Consider the following 12664-nt stretch of genomic DNA (forward strand, 5'->3'; position numbering starts at 1 on the left):
GCCTCCCAGAGTGCTAGGATTACCACTCGAGCCCGGCCCTCATCCAGCCTCATGTTCCACATTGGACCACACTACTGCTACATTCTGCTCTGTGACCCTAGACAAGTCCCTTCCCCTTGCTAGCCTCACTCTGCCTGCCTGTGAAATGAGGATGCTGGGAGCCACTGGGGTTGTTGTTAGGGTTCAGTGGGGTATGTGTTGAGGCAGTTGTAGTGGTGAAGAAACTGCATGGCTGTAGCTCCTCTCTAAGCTTCAGCATTCTTCTCTACAAAATGGGAATGATACAGTATCCATTTTGTAGTTTTTGTAAAATATGTCAGTTAGTACCATCAAGGGAAGCCTTTAAAACCAAGCACCCAAGGACTGGGCGGTGGCTCATGCCTGTAATCTCAGCACTTCAGGAGACTGAGGTGGGAGGAAGGCTTGGATGTTCAAGGAGTTCCAGGAGGTCAAGGCTGCAGTGAGCTATGACTGCACCACTGCACTCCAGCCTGGAGATCAGACCCAGACTCTGTCTCTTAAAAAAAGAAAAATGGGGCTCAGCACCTGTGGCTCAAGTGGCTAAGGCGCCAGCCACATACACCTGAGCTGGCGGGTTCAAATCCAGCCCGGGGCCTGCCAAACAACGATGATGGCTGTAACCAAAAAAAAATAGCCAGGCGTTGTGGCAGGCGCCTGTAGTCCCAGCTACTTGGGAGGCTGAGGCAAGAGAATCGCTTAAGCCCAGGAATTGGAGGTTTCTGTGAGCTAAGATGCCATGGCACTCTACCCAGGGTAACAGCTTGAGGCTCTATCTCAAAAAAAAAAAAAAAAAGCCAGATGTTGTCTTGAGTGCCTGTAGTCCCAGCTACTTGGGAGATAGAGGCAGGAGAATCACTTGAGCCCAGGAGTTTGAGGTTGCTGTGAGCTATGACGCCACAGCACTCTACCCAGGACAACATAGTGAGACTGTGTCTCAAAAAAAAATGCAAGCAGCCTAAGGTGCAGAGCACACACTGGAGGCATTCAAGAATGTTCCTAGGTGCTAGTAATGTAAAATTTGGGGCTTGGAGCCTGCAGCACAGTGGTTATGGTGACAGCCACATGCACTGAGGTTGGCAGGTTAGAACTCAGCCTGGGCCAGCTAAACAATAAAGACAACTGCAACAACAACAAAAAAACAGCTTGCTCAGAGCACAGGAGTTACAGCACCAGCCACATACACTGAGGCTGGCAGGTTTGAACCCGGTCCAGGCCTGCTAAACAACAATGACAATTGCAACAAAAAATAGCTGGGTGTTGTGGCGGGCACCTGTAGTACCAGCTACTTGGGAGGCTGAGGCAAGAGAATTGCTTAAGCCCAAGAGTTTGAAGTTGCTGAGAGTTGTGATGCCACGGCACTCTACTGAGGGCTACATAGTGAGACACTATCTCAAAAAATAAATACATAAATAAATAAATAAAATTTTGGGGCAGGAGTTCTAAAAAAGTAGGGGGGCAGGTGCCGGACACAAACTTGATGCTCAATGGTGAACCTGTTTCCTTCCTCTTTCTCTCTTACCACCCTGGGGGAGGAGGTGGGACGCCAGGACTGCTCTGAAGTAAGCCTGAGGCTCTTATCACCTTTCTTCTGGGGCATGTGGTAGACTGGGCGGTTTTAGGGATGCTGAATTGTTCTGAGGGGAATTTATTTGGCTTCAATCAATTCCTTAAATGGTAAGGGAGTGCCTCTCCTGCCAGAACCCTGAAGATTCTCTCCCTCTCCCCTTGAACCCCAGAAGTATCCCTCTGGGATCTTTCAGTGACTTTTCCCAGACAGGCATACTCCAAAGCCATCCTAACACAAACTTCATGGGTCTGCCCCCTCCCAGCCCCTCCTTAAATTCTCCTCCCACTTACCCAAGGAGGTATTTTATCCCCGTTGACCCTTCCCCAATGTCCCAACACTGTTGCCTTGGGGATTAAGTCCCAACAGATGCTTTAGGGGGCTGTATTCAAACCATAGCACCCTCTTCGCCCCTTGAACTTCAACTCTACTAACTTTTCAGTTCCCCAGGGTACTGAGCTTCTTCTTACCTCCTGGCCTTTGAACATACCATCCCTTCTATCTACAATGCCTCTCTGCTTGCTGAATTTCTATTCTCTTATTTTTTATTTATTTATTTTGAGACAAGTCTCACTATGTTGCCTTTGGTAGAGTGCCCTGGCGTCACAGCTCACAGCAACCTCACACTCCTGGGCTTAAGCGATTCTCTTGCCTCAGCCACCCAAGTAGCTAGGACTACAGGCGCCTACCACAACGCCTGGCTATGTTTTTTTGTTGCAGTTGTTTAGCTGCCCTGGGCCAGGTTCAAACCCGCCACCTTCAGTGTATGTGGCTGGTGCCGTAACCACTGTGCAACAAGCGCCAAGCCTTTATTCTCTTAAAACCCAGATCAAACCACTCCTGATGCACTTTCTAGATCCCCCAGGAGGAAGGAATGGTTCTTCCCATCGTGGGCTCCCTACTTCTGGGCTTAGGGCTCCTGCCCAGCACTTCTCACATTCTATCTGGACTAACTGACCCATCACACCTCACATCTCAGCTGTCAGGGCCCTCATCTCCACTTCCATGGCCACTGCCCTAAGGAGGACATTCCTTTTCCTGGGCTAACTCCATCATCAGCTTCTCATTGGTCTCTCTGCCAACTAACCCTTCCCTTCAGCTGTTCTTTACTATTTTAGGGTCACTTTCCAATAGGGGGAAAAAGATACTTGTGGATGGATGGAGCAAATGAGAGAAAGAAAGACATGAAAGACATGAAAAATCAAATGTGCTCCCTTTAGCTTTAAACCTTTCTGTGGCTCCCTATTGCCCTCAGGACAAAGTCTGTGCCTTAAATGGAAGGTCTTTACTATCTGATCCCCACAATACACTCTGGGCTTTCAGCCAAGCCAAAACCTTGCTCTCCTTCTTGCCTTTGAGCAGGAGTCCCCTCTGCCTGACTGTCCTTCTGTCTTCCCCACTGTTATGCTAATCCACACCAAAGATGCTGGGGCCTGAACTCATGGTGGAAAGGAGAGCCAGTCAACACCAACATCTCGAGCTCAGCTTTCACACTGTTCTGAGGGCTGGGGTTCAAGTGTGTACCCTAGGAATTGAAGTTTGAGGTGCTTATCAGAATCCCTGTGGAGACAACAGAATGTCATTTCATGGATACATGAGTCTGGACTTCAGAGGAGAGGCCCCATCTCATGGGAACAATTTGGAGGTGATCCCAAATTTGAAGCCACAAGACTCCATGGCGTCCACTAAAGAGAACAAGTAGCTCAAGAAAGTGCCAGAGCTCTCTGACATTTAGACTCTGGAAGGCATAGTCAGCTGATGGCCAGTGAGAAGGAAGTGACCCAGGAGCAGGGCTGAGGGAGGATGTGGTTTCCAGAAGGAATGTGTGATCCACTGTGGCAAAGGCTGCTGATATGGAAGTGGAGGAAGACAGAGGTAGAGGAACGTGGGAGATGTTCAGGCACAGCAGTGATAGGAGTTAGGAAAGGACTAAGCGTGTCAGGAGTGAGGATGGTGCCCAAGGGTCTGGCTGTGTCAAGCCTCACCCAGGGAGCCTAGGGAAGAGCAGCAGGGTGTGTGTAGAAACAGAGAGGTCAGCTTTAGGTAGGTGGACATGAGGCATCTTTGTTCTGCCTTGAGACAGTTTCTGCGGCCCAAGGTAGAGTGCCATGGCATCAGCTTAGCTCACAGCAACCTCAAACTACTGGGCTCAAGAGATGCTCCTGCCTGAGCCTCCAGAGTAGCTGTCCCCAGGTACCTGCCACAATGCCCTACTCATTTTTCTATTTTTAGTAGAAACGGGATCTCAGTCTTACTCAGGCTGGTCTCAAACTCCTGAGCTCAAGCAATCCTCCTGTCTTTGCCTCCCAGAGTGCTGGAATTACAGATCTGAGCTACTGTGCCCAGACTGGAATTGAGGCATCTTTGGGATGTCCTTAGGATCTGAAGAGAAATCTGTTTTGGAGAGAGAAAAAAAATGAGATCTCTCTTTTTCTCTCCTTCTCTGTGTGTATCTATGAGATAATTTATATGTTACTCCGAAATCTTGATCTCCAGCTGAGATTTTGTACAGAATTCCAGCTGCCCTTGGAGATCACCCTGGATATCCCATAAGGACCTGTACGACACAGAAGAACAGGTCTGGTGGACAAAATTGGAGGCAAGAAACCCAGGGAAGAGTCTATGGGACTGATCCAGACAAAGGCAATCGTGGCCTAAACTAGCCAAGGGAAGAGGGCAAACGAAGAGAGGCTGAAGTCCAGCGACATTTGGGAAGAGAGAGCCCAGACATGGGGCCTGCGTCCCACATAGAAGGAGGTGGGCGATGGCTCCTTCCTTGGAGGAAGGAGGGTGATGGTTCTGGGAGTCTGACATTTTCAAGATTTGGCTGTGGGCTGCCCTGTAGTTACCTGTTTAGGTGACTGAGACTCCTGAAAAAGATTGGGGATGGACAAGAAGGGTCCAGAGGGGACCAGAGTCAGGGTAGCAGCCTAAAGTCTCCTACCTGGCTAGGCACTGTAGCTCAATGGTTAGAGTGCCAGCCCTGTGCACTGGGGCTGGTGGATTCGAATCCAGCCTGGCCCTGCTAAACAACAACCAAAAACCCCCCAAGGTCTCCTTCCTCTAGCCATCAGCACCCTCCACCAGGCCTCTTCAGGGAGGTGTGGATAGGACCACTCGTAGACTGAGCCCCAGACAGGACGTGGAAGCATGTGAGATAGAGTTCAGCGACAGGTGCAGTGAGGCCCTGGGCCCAGCTGAGGCTGGAGACCACTCACTGGACCATGTCCCTCCCCTGCTGTAAACCTATCAAGGTGCCCTACCATCACCTGCATAAACGCTTGTTTTGGCCTTCAGAGTCTTTGAAGCTCTGGCCCCACTTGGCCTCATTTTAGGTGGAACCCACCTGGCTGCAAGTCTTACTGTTCCCACAGCAGGAGGACCATCTCAGTGGTACATCCCCGGACCTTTCTTTCTGACCCACCATTGTGCCCCAAACCATGTCATCCTCCTTTGACACTGTACTCAGATGGTGTGTATCTCTGCCTTTCTCTTCCTGTGGTACTGTTTCAGCCAGTCTGCCTTCCACAGCCCCTGGGGGTTTGGGGGTAGGGGTGAGGAATGGTGACAGCAGATGCCCTTCCAGCCCTGCAGATTCAACTGTGTGTGTGGACAGGGAGAACTGAGACCATCTCTCCAAAGCAGGGAGAGCCAGAAAAGCTATTTTATTTGGAGTGTGGAGAGTAGAAACAGAGACCACAGGAGGGCAGGGAAAGGTGGAAAATCTTCATCCATGGAGAGGGGACACTGGGTGGTGGTGTGCCTCCAGACTATCTTCCCGCTCAGCCTCAGCTGCGCACAAGTTGGCCTCAGGATCATTATTTGATGAGCTGAAGCCTGTCTCCCCAAATCCCTGGAAAACACATTTGTGACACTTCTCTGGGTCCTCAGGACACAGGGAATGCAGCTAAGCAGGCCAGATTAATGGCTCTGCCCTGAACTAGCCTGGTGTCTGTGGACAAGTCATGTAACAGCCCTGAGCCTCAGTTTCCTCACCTGAGGACAATGGGAATAATGATGGTGCCCCCTTCACAAGATTGTGATGAGGCTTAAAGAAGAAAACACATACAAAGTTTTAGCACAGTACCTGGCAGTGAGTAAATGTGTAATAAAGAGTAGTGATTGGGGCGGCGCCTGTGGCTCAAAGGGGTAGGGTGCCGGCCCCATATGCCTGAGGTGGCAGGTTCAAACCCAGCCCTGGCCAAAACAAAACAAACAAAAAAAGAGTAGTCATTATTATTACTATTTTACCAAGAGACCCAGGTTCTGGCCCCAGTTCTGCTGCTGTTTTCCCCTCTGGGCCTACCTGAGGTTCTGTCTATAAAATGAGGTGCTGGAGGATTAAATGAGATAAGGGGTGCCATGGACACTTCTGAGATGAGTTATTATCTCTGCTCTTTGATATTCACCTCTCTGGAGCTGCAGAGTATTGTCATCCACCCTCTGTCAGGCTTCTACTGGGCTTTGCATCTAGGTAGAAGGGACAGCCCATCTCCTCCCCTCTGCCCACAAGGCAGAATGAGAGGAAAGGGCTGGGGTTGCCCCAGCAGGGCCTGTGGTTAGACAGGACGAAGGACTTCCTTCCGGACTGTAGGATTCTGCTCTGGGAAGGAACCAGAGGTCAGGGGACTGATGCTGCTGGGGGAGGGGTTCCCTCTAGGGGAACAGCCAGGCCCAGGTGGTTACGCCAGAGCAGGCCAACAGGTTGAATCAGCTCCGCAGTGACCTCACTTCTAGAGACCCTGAAAGGGCCCTGTTTAAACTTTCCCCAGGGTTCCTAAGATCACATAGGCAACAAACAGAACAGAAACACAACAACATGATTCCACAAGACAGCCAGCCAGAGGCAAGGAGTTGTTAGCCAGCCCAGCGCTGTTCCTCCACCCAGAACACTTCCCAGGGTCTGGAAGTGGCTGACCATTTTTCCTAACCTAGTTTAGGACTTAACCTCCTCAGAGGGACCTCCTGACAATCTATGGATCCATTCAACATCTACTGCCCTTCAACTATGTGTCAGGCCCTGCTCTAGATCCAAAGTTCCTGCCCATCCCACCTAAGGTAGTTACCATACGCTGTTTATCTCTCCACCAGAATGTAAGCTCCATGAGCAGGGATCTCAATGGTTTGTATTATTAGTATGAACTCAGTGATTCAAACAATGCATAATCCTGGCACAAACCACTAAAGTTGACCCTTGATAAATGTTTCTAGACTAAAATAAATGGACAAAGACATCAGAGATAGAAGGACACAAAGAGAAGCAGAGCTATGCTCAGAGGTGGATAAAGACTTTCAGAGATGGACAGAAATGTGAACACAGACACACACAGGATGGGTGCTGACAGTGCCCTACGCTCCCTTTCCTTCTGCCATTTAGTTTGACCTCTAGGCCTGGGCTGTTGTCACCCTTAGCCCCAACAGACTCTGCTAGTGCCCAAGGGCACCACCTTTCTTAGTCCCTGCACTCCAGCGCTGGGCATTCAGTTGGCATTGTTTGAGGAGCCCTGTTTGGGACTCGTCTATTTTTTATTGGTGTCTTCTGATGAATATTGATTTCAGTGTAGTAAAATCTGTTAATCTTTGTGGTAGTCTGAAAAGGGCCGGGATGAGAAGCGCCTGTGGCTCAGTCGGTAAGGCGCCGGCCCCATATACCGAGGGTGGCGGGTTCAAGCCCGGCCCCGGCTGAACTGCAACCAAAAAATAGCCGGGCGTTGTGGTGGGCGCCTGTAGTCCCAGCTACTAGGGAGGCTGAGGCAAGAGACTCGCCTAAACCCAGGAGTTGGAGGTTGCTGTGAGCTGTGTCGCCACGGCACTGTACCACGGGCAATATAAGTGACACTCTGTCTCTATAAAAAGAAGAAAAGTATGAAAAGGGCAGGGAAGAATATTCTTTTTTTTTTTTTTAGAGACAGAGTCTCACTTTATGGCCCTTGGTAGAGTGCAATGGCATCATACAACTCACAGCAACCTCCAACTCCTGGGCTTAGGCAATTCTCCTGCCTCAGCCTCCCGAGTACTTGGGACTACAGGCGCCCACCACAACGCCCGGCTATTTTTTTGGTTGCAGTTTGGCCGGGGCCGGGCTTGAACCCGCCACCCTCGGTATATGGGGCCGGCGCCCTACCGACTGAGCCACGGGCGCCGCCCAGAATATTCTTACAGAGACCCACGTCTGGCTGACGAAAACCCTCAGGCTGCGGCTCAACCACATCGGATTCTTGAGCCTCGAAGGCTGCTACTACCGCGGAGCCAGTGCGTTCAGGCCTCGCCCTTCCCCCCAGTAGGCCCCGCCCACGGGACGCGCCCCTTCTGGCCCCGCCCTTCACTGGTTCTCTCACGGGCGCAGGGAAACCAGGCGTCTCTTCCTTTTGCCCAGGAATTGATAGTTAATATTCTGCCACCGGTGCTTCCATCTGGAAGGAGGGAAAACTAGGCAGCCAGGGTAAGGGCATGGGTTCCCTTTCCTCCAGGTCTGCACCCACTGCACCTAGCCCGGCCCGGTCCTCCGGCTGTGGGTCGGCCCAGGTCCCGCCCGCTCCGCTCTCACCCCGGCACGGGTCCTCTGCTCTGAGGATCTGCCCCTCCCGCAGGCCTCGCCCCTCCCCGCAGACTCACGTGAGGCGCGGGCGCGCGCTGTAGCAGCTGGGCCAGCGCGCGGAGGGCTTGTTGGCCAGGCCAGTGGCCCCCGGAAGCAGCAACAGGTTGCGCGCGGGCCAGCGCCAGGCCGTGCCCGGCAGGTGGCGGCGCTGCGGGCTCAGCCAGTAGTCACCCAGGCTGCGGCGAGCGGCGGGCTCCGGCAAGGCTGGGCCCCAGCTGCCGCAGAAACACAACTCCTGGTCTAGGCGGTGCGGGGGCGTGGCCCGAGGCCGCCTGCAGGGAAATAGGCAGCGGTCACCCGCAGGAGGGCACCACAGGCTCAGCGAGGGGGCCACCTCGGATCGGATGAGGAGAGTCACTCATGGTCGATTATAGAGTGACGGGAAGGCTGATTGAGGCCCCCCCACTGGAGCCTCCCCAAGGACCTGGGCCAATCCTACCCCTGCTGTCTGAGCAGGGCCCTTTATCCCTTCCCTTGAGCCTCCTCACCGAGACAGGAGAAAATTCACCACGAATTGGGCAGTCTCAGTGAATAACATGGTGTCCAGCCTGCCTGGCCTGGCTTTGGCCTCTTTTAATATACCTGGTTGGCCGTGTGTGTGTGTGTGCGCGCGCGCGCGCGCGCTGAAAACCTATCGTCCCCTCGGGCTGCCTGTTTCTAGAAGGAGGCGTCAGCTGGCAGAGGGGGGTGGGGCAGGCAAGGTCTAGTCCATGGTCTGTCCCCACCAGCCGCATCAATGGGAGGAGGCTAGTCACCAGATCTCCAAGTTCCTCAGAGACACTCCTCTCAACACCCACAGGACAGAAAAGCAAGGACAGGCAGAGGCAGCAAGAGGGGCCATGGGCAGGAAGGTCAGCTGCCCATTGGAGAAGCCCTTCCCACCTCACTCGCGGGCCTTCAGCCTCTGCTCACACACCCTGAAGGTGCTCAGGCAGAACTCACACCTCAAAGGGCCTCTCTTCTCCCAGGTTTAGGAGCACTCCCTCACCTACTCCCCATGGCCCTTATAAGTGCCCTTTCTACCCTAATCTCATGCACTTTTTATTTATTTATTTTTTGCAGTTTTTGGCCTGGGCTGGGTTTGAACCCGCCACCTCTGGCATATGGGGCCAGCGCCCTACTCTTTTGAGCCACAGGCACCTCCCCTCGTGCACTTTTTAAATGTCAGCTCTTCAGCTGACTCTAGTTTTTTTTTTTTTTTTTTTTTTGTGGTTTTTGGCTGGGGCTGGGTTTGAACCCACCACCTCCAGCATATGGGACCGGCGCCCTACTCCTTGAGCCACAGGCGCCACCCAGCTGACTCTAGTTTTAAGTATTCTCATCCAGAGGCCATGGATGATCTGCTGGCTCCAGGACCAGCTGTTATCTGCAAAGTTCTGACACTCCCCTCACCCCACAGTTAAAAGTCCTTGATCAGGTCTAAGCCACTCCCTTTGCAGAAGGGGAAACTGAGGTTCAGAGAGGGGCAGAGAAAAACTAAAAGAAAAACCCAGGCTTCCTACAACTCTGCCTGTCCCTATAAAGCTTGAGACAACCCTTCTGTGCCCTTGTCCTCAGAGCATGGGTTTCAAAGCTTAAGAGTTCAGGCTAGGCCCTGCTCCCTGACCCGCTGGGGATCCTGAGGAACGTGCTGGCCCAGCTCCCCTTCCCACACTGCCAGTTTGGGTTATTTCCCCCACAGTGACTCACACTGGCTGCCGGGGAGAGTGGGCAGCTGTTCTGAGCCCCCAGAGCCCAAGACAGGCCCTGACTTGCCCCCTCCCCCCCATTATACAGCCATATTTGGGGATCTAGTTTTTTTCCCCTCCTTGGGGAATCTCCCTCCTCTCATCCTTTCCTGTTTTTCCTATCTTTAACCTCTGGCTCCATGAGGGCTCTTTCCCATCAGCAAACAAACAGCCTCTAGTCTTTCCTATCTTTGAAAAAAGAAAGCCCTTCCTCAACTTCTCTTCGCAGCCAACATTCTACTGTTGTTGTTTCTACTTCCTTACTCAACTCCTGTAATCTGGCTTCCTCCCCCACCATCCCACAGGAACAGCTCACCAAGGTCATTACTGACCTCCTTGTTGCTAAATGCAAGGGATACTTTTGAGTCTTTATCTGACTTGACCCCTTGGCAGTGGCTGACACAGATACTCCCTCCTATTTAAGGTACTTTGGGGCCCTTGTTTTTCTGGACACTGTGGACTCCTGATTTTCTTGCTTTTTTTGGTTGCTGCTACTTGGCAAATTTCTCATTCTTTGCTCACTGCTTAATAATGGTTGTTCCTGGGTCCTCTATGGTCTATTCCAGGAGAGTCTCATTGTTCCCATCCCTTCAGTGTCCAGCTTATCAGAGGCTGCTCTTTTTGAACCTAAGCCTCTTTCCCACCCCCACTCCTCCTGCTGGATGCCACACCCCATGGGAAACATGTCTCACACCTGCCCTCTTTCCCATGTTCCCCAGCCTGGCCATTTCCCAGTTTTCTGAACTCAGAGTCTGGGTTTGGTTCTAGACTCCCCCCCTCAATCTCCTTTTTCATATTCAAATAGCTATGACAACCTGTACTCTCTAGGATATACCTAAAATTCCACTGCTTCTGTTCATTTCCACCACCACCACCTGGTCTGAGGCTCCATCACCTTTTACCTCCTGACTTGTCTCCCTGTTGCCATTCTCAATCCCCTATGTGATTTGTTCCCACAGGGCAGCTTGGGTTATCTTTCCAAAACATAAGCATTGAGCCCAGCAAGGTGGCTCATACCTGTAATCCTAGCACTTTGGGAGGCTGAGACAGGAGCCTCCTTGAGGCCAGGAGTTCAATACTAGTGTTGAGCAAAATAGTGAGAACTTGTCTCTACAAAAAAAGAAACAAATTAGCCTTGTGGTGGCACACACCTGTAGTCCCAGCTACTCAAGAGCCGGAGACAGGAAGATCGCTTGAGCCCAGGAATTTGAGGTTGCAGTGAGCTATGATGATGCCACTGTACTCCAGCCCAAGCAACAGAGTAAGACCCTGTCTCAAAACAAAAACAAAAACAACATGAGCAGTTCCCCTGCACAGTGTTTCAGCACAGTGTTTACTTATGACATATACCACTCCCAGAGCTGGGGACATTCTTCAACATCATGTCTTTGCCTGAGTAATTGCTTCTCATCCTTTACTTCAAGCATCAGTTCCTATGGGAGCCATTCCTGACCTCTCCCCACCATGCAGGTAGCTCTGCTATTCCTTCTCATGACACCAGGGTCTCTCCTCTATGGACTTAGCAAGCAGCCATCTCTAGCTAGTCTAACTGAGGACTCCTGAACCCTCCTCCTATTCTAGGTCTTGGGGATGTCAAGATAGCATAGTCCATCCCCTGCCCCCAGTTAATCTGAAGTGTAATGGAGAAGTCAGGCATTAAATATGGATAAAGGAACAGGCGGTGCCTGTGGCTCAAGGAGTAGGGCGCTGCCCCCATATACCTGAGGTGGCAGGTTCAAAACCGGCCCCTGCCAAAAACTGCAAAAAAAAAAAAAAAAAGATAAAGGAACAGATACATTCACAGAAAGGAGCACAGTGGTACCAGCAGGTGCTGTGGGAGGGGATGGAGGGATGGTCAGGGTGGAGATCTGAGGGGCTACTGGGTTCAGGAGGGAAGATATTCCAGGCAGAAGGAACACTGTGCTTCAGGTTTCCAAGAATACTTTGTGAGGAGCTGAGAGAGGTCCAATGTGGCTGGATAAGTGGTGTGAAGAAGCCATTGACGAGATTTATTTCTTATTATTGTTGTTTTTCAGATGGAGTCTCACTTGTTGCTCAGGCTAGCTTCAAACTCCTGGCCTGAAGTAATCCTCTCACTGTGGCCTCCCAAAGAGCTGATTACAGGAGTGAGCCACTATACCTGGCATTGAGATTTAAGTGAGAAAGTGGCACAGCTGGGTTTGTGGTCTTTATAAAATAATTCTGGGCTCGGCACCTGTGGCTCAAGTGGCTGGAGCGCCAGCCACATACACCAGAGCTGGTGAGTTTGAATCCAGTCTGGGCCTGCCAAACAACAATGACGGCTGCAACCAAAAAATAGCCAGGCATTGTGGCGGGTGCCTGTAGTCCTAGCTACTTGGGAGGTGGAGGCAGGCGAATCACTTGAGCCTGGGCGTTGGAGGTTGCTGTGAGCTGTGATGCCACCGCACTCTACCCAGGGTGACAGCTTGAGGCTCTGTCTCAAAAAAAAAAAAAATAATTCTGGATTGGGGGAATCAAGAGAGGAAGGAAGCATGGATACCCCAAATGGGGCTACTGGGATTTTCCAGATAAATAGTGATGGGTGGTGACAATGGAATCGAGGCAGGATGAACTGTGGTTGCCTGGGAAGAGGGAGGGATCGAGATTCACCCTGGTCCTCTCAGGGTGGGTGGGGAGAGAGTAGTGGGGGCTGGGCCACCCATACCCTGTAGCATCCAGCCCCTGTTCTACTGGTGTCAGGTTGTTGGGTGTCTTTCTATGGTTCTTCATCCA

Source organism: Nycticebus coucang, chromosome 22 (assembly GCF_027406575.1).
Source record: "Nycticebus coucang isolate mNycCou1 chromosome 22, mNycCou1.pri, whole genome shotgun sequence".
Classification (NCBI taxonomy): domain Eukaryota; kingdom Metazoa; phylum Chordata; class Mammalia; order Primates; family Lorisidae; genus Nycticebus; species Nycticebus coucang.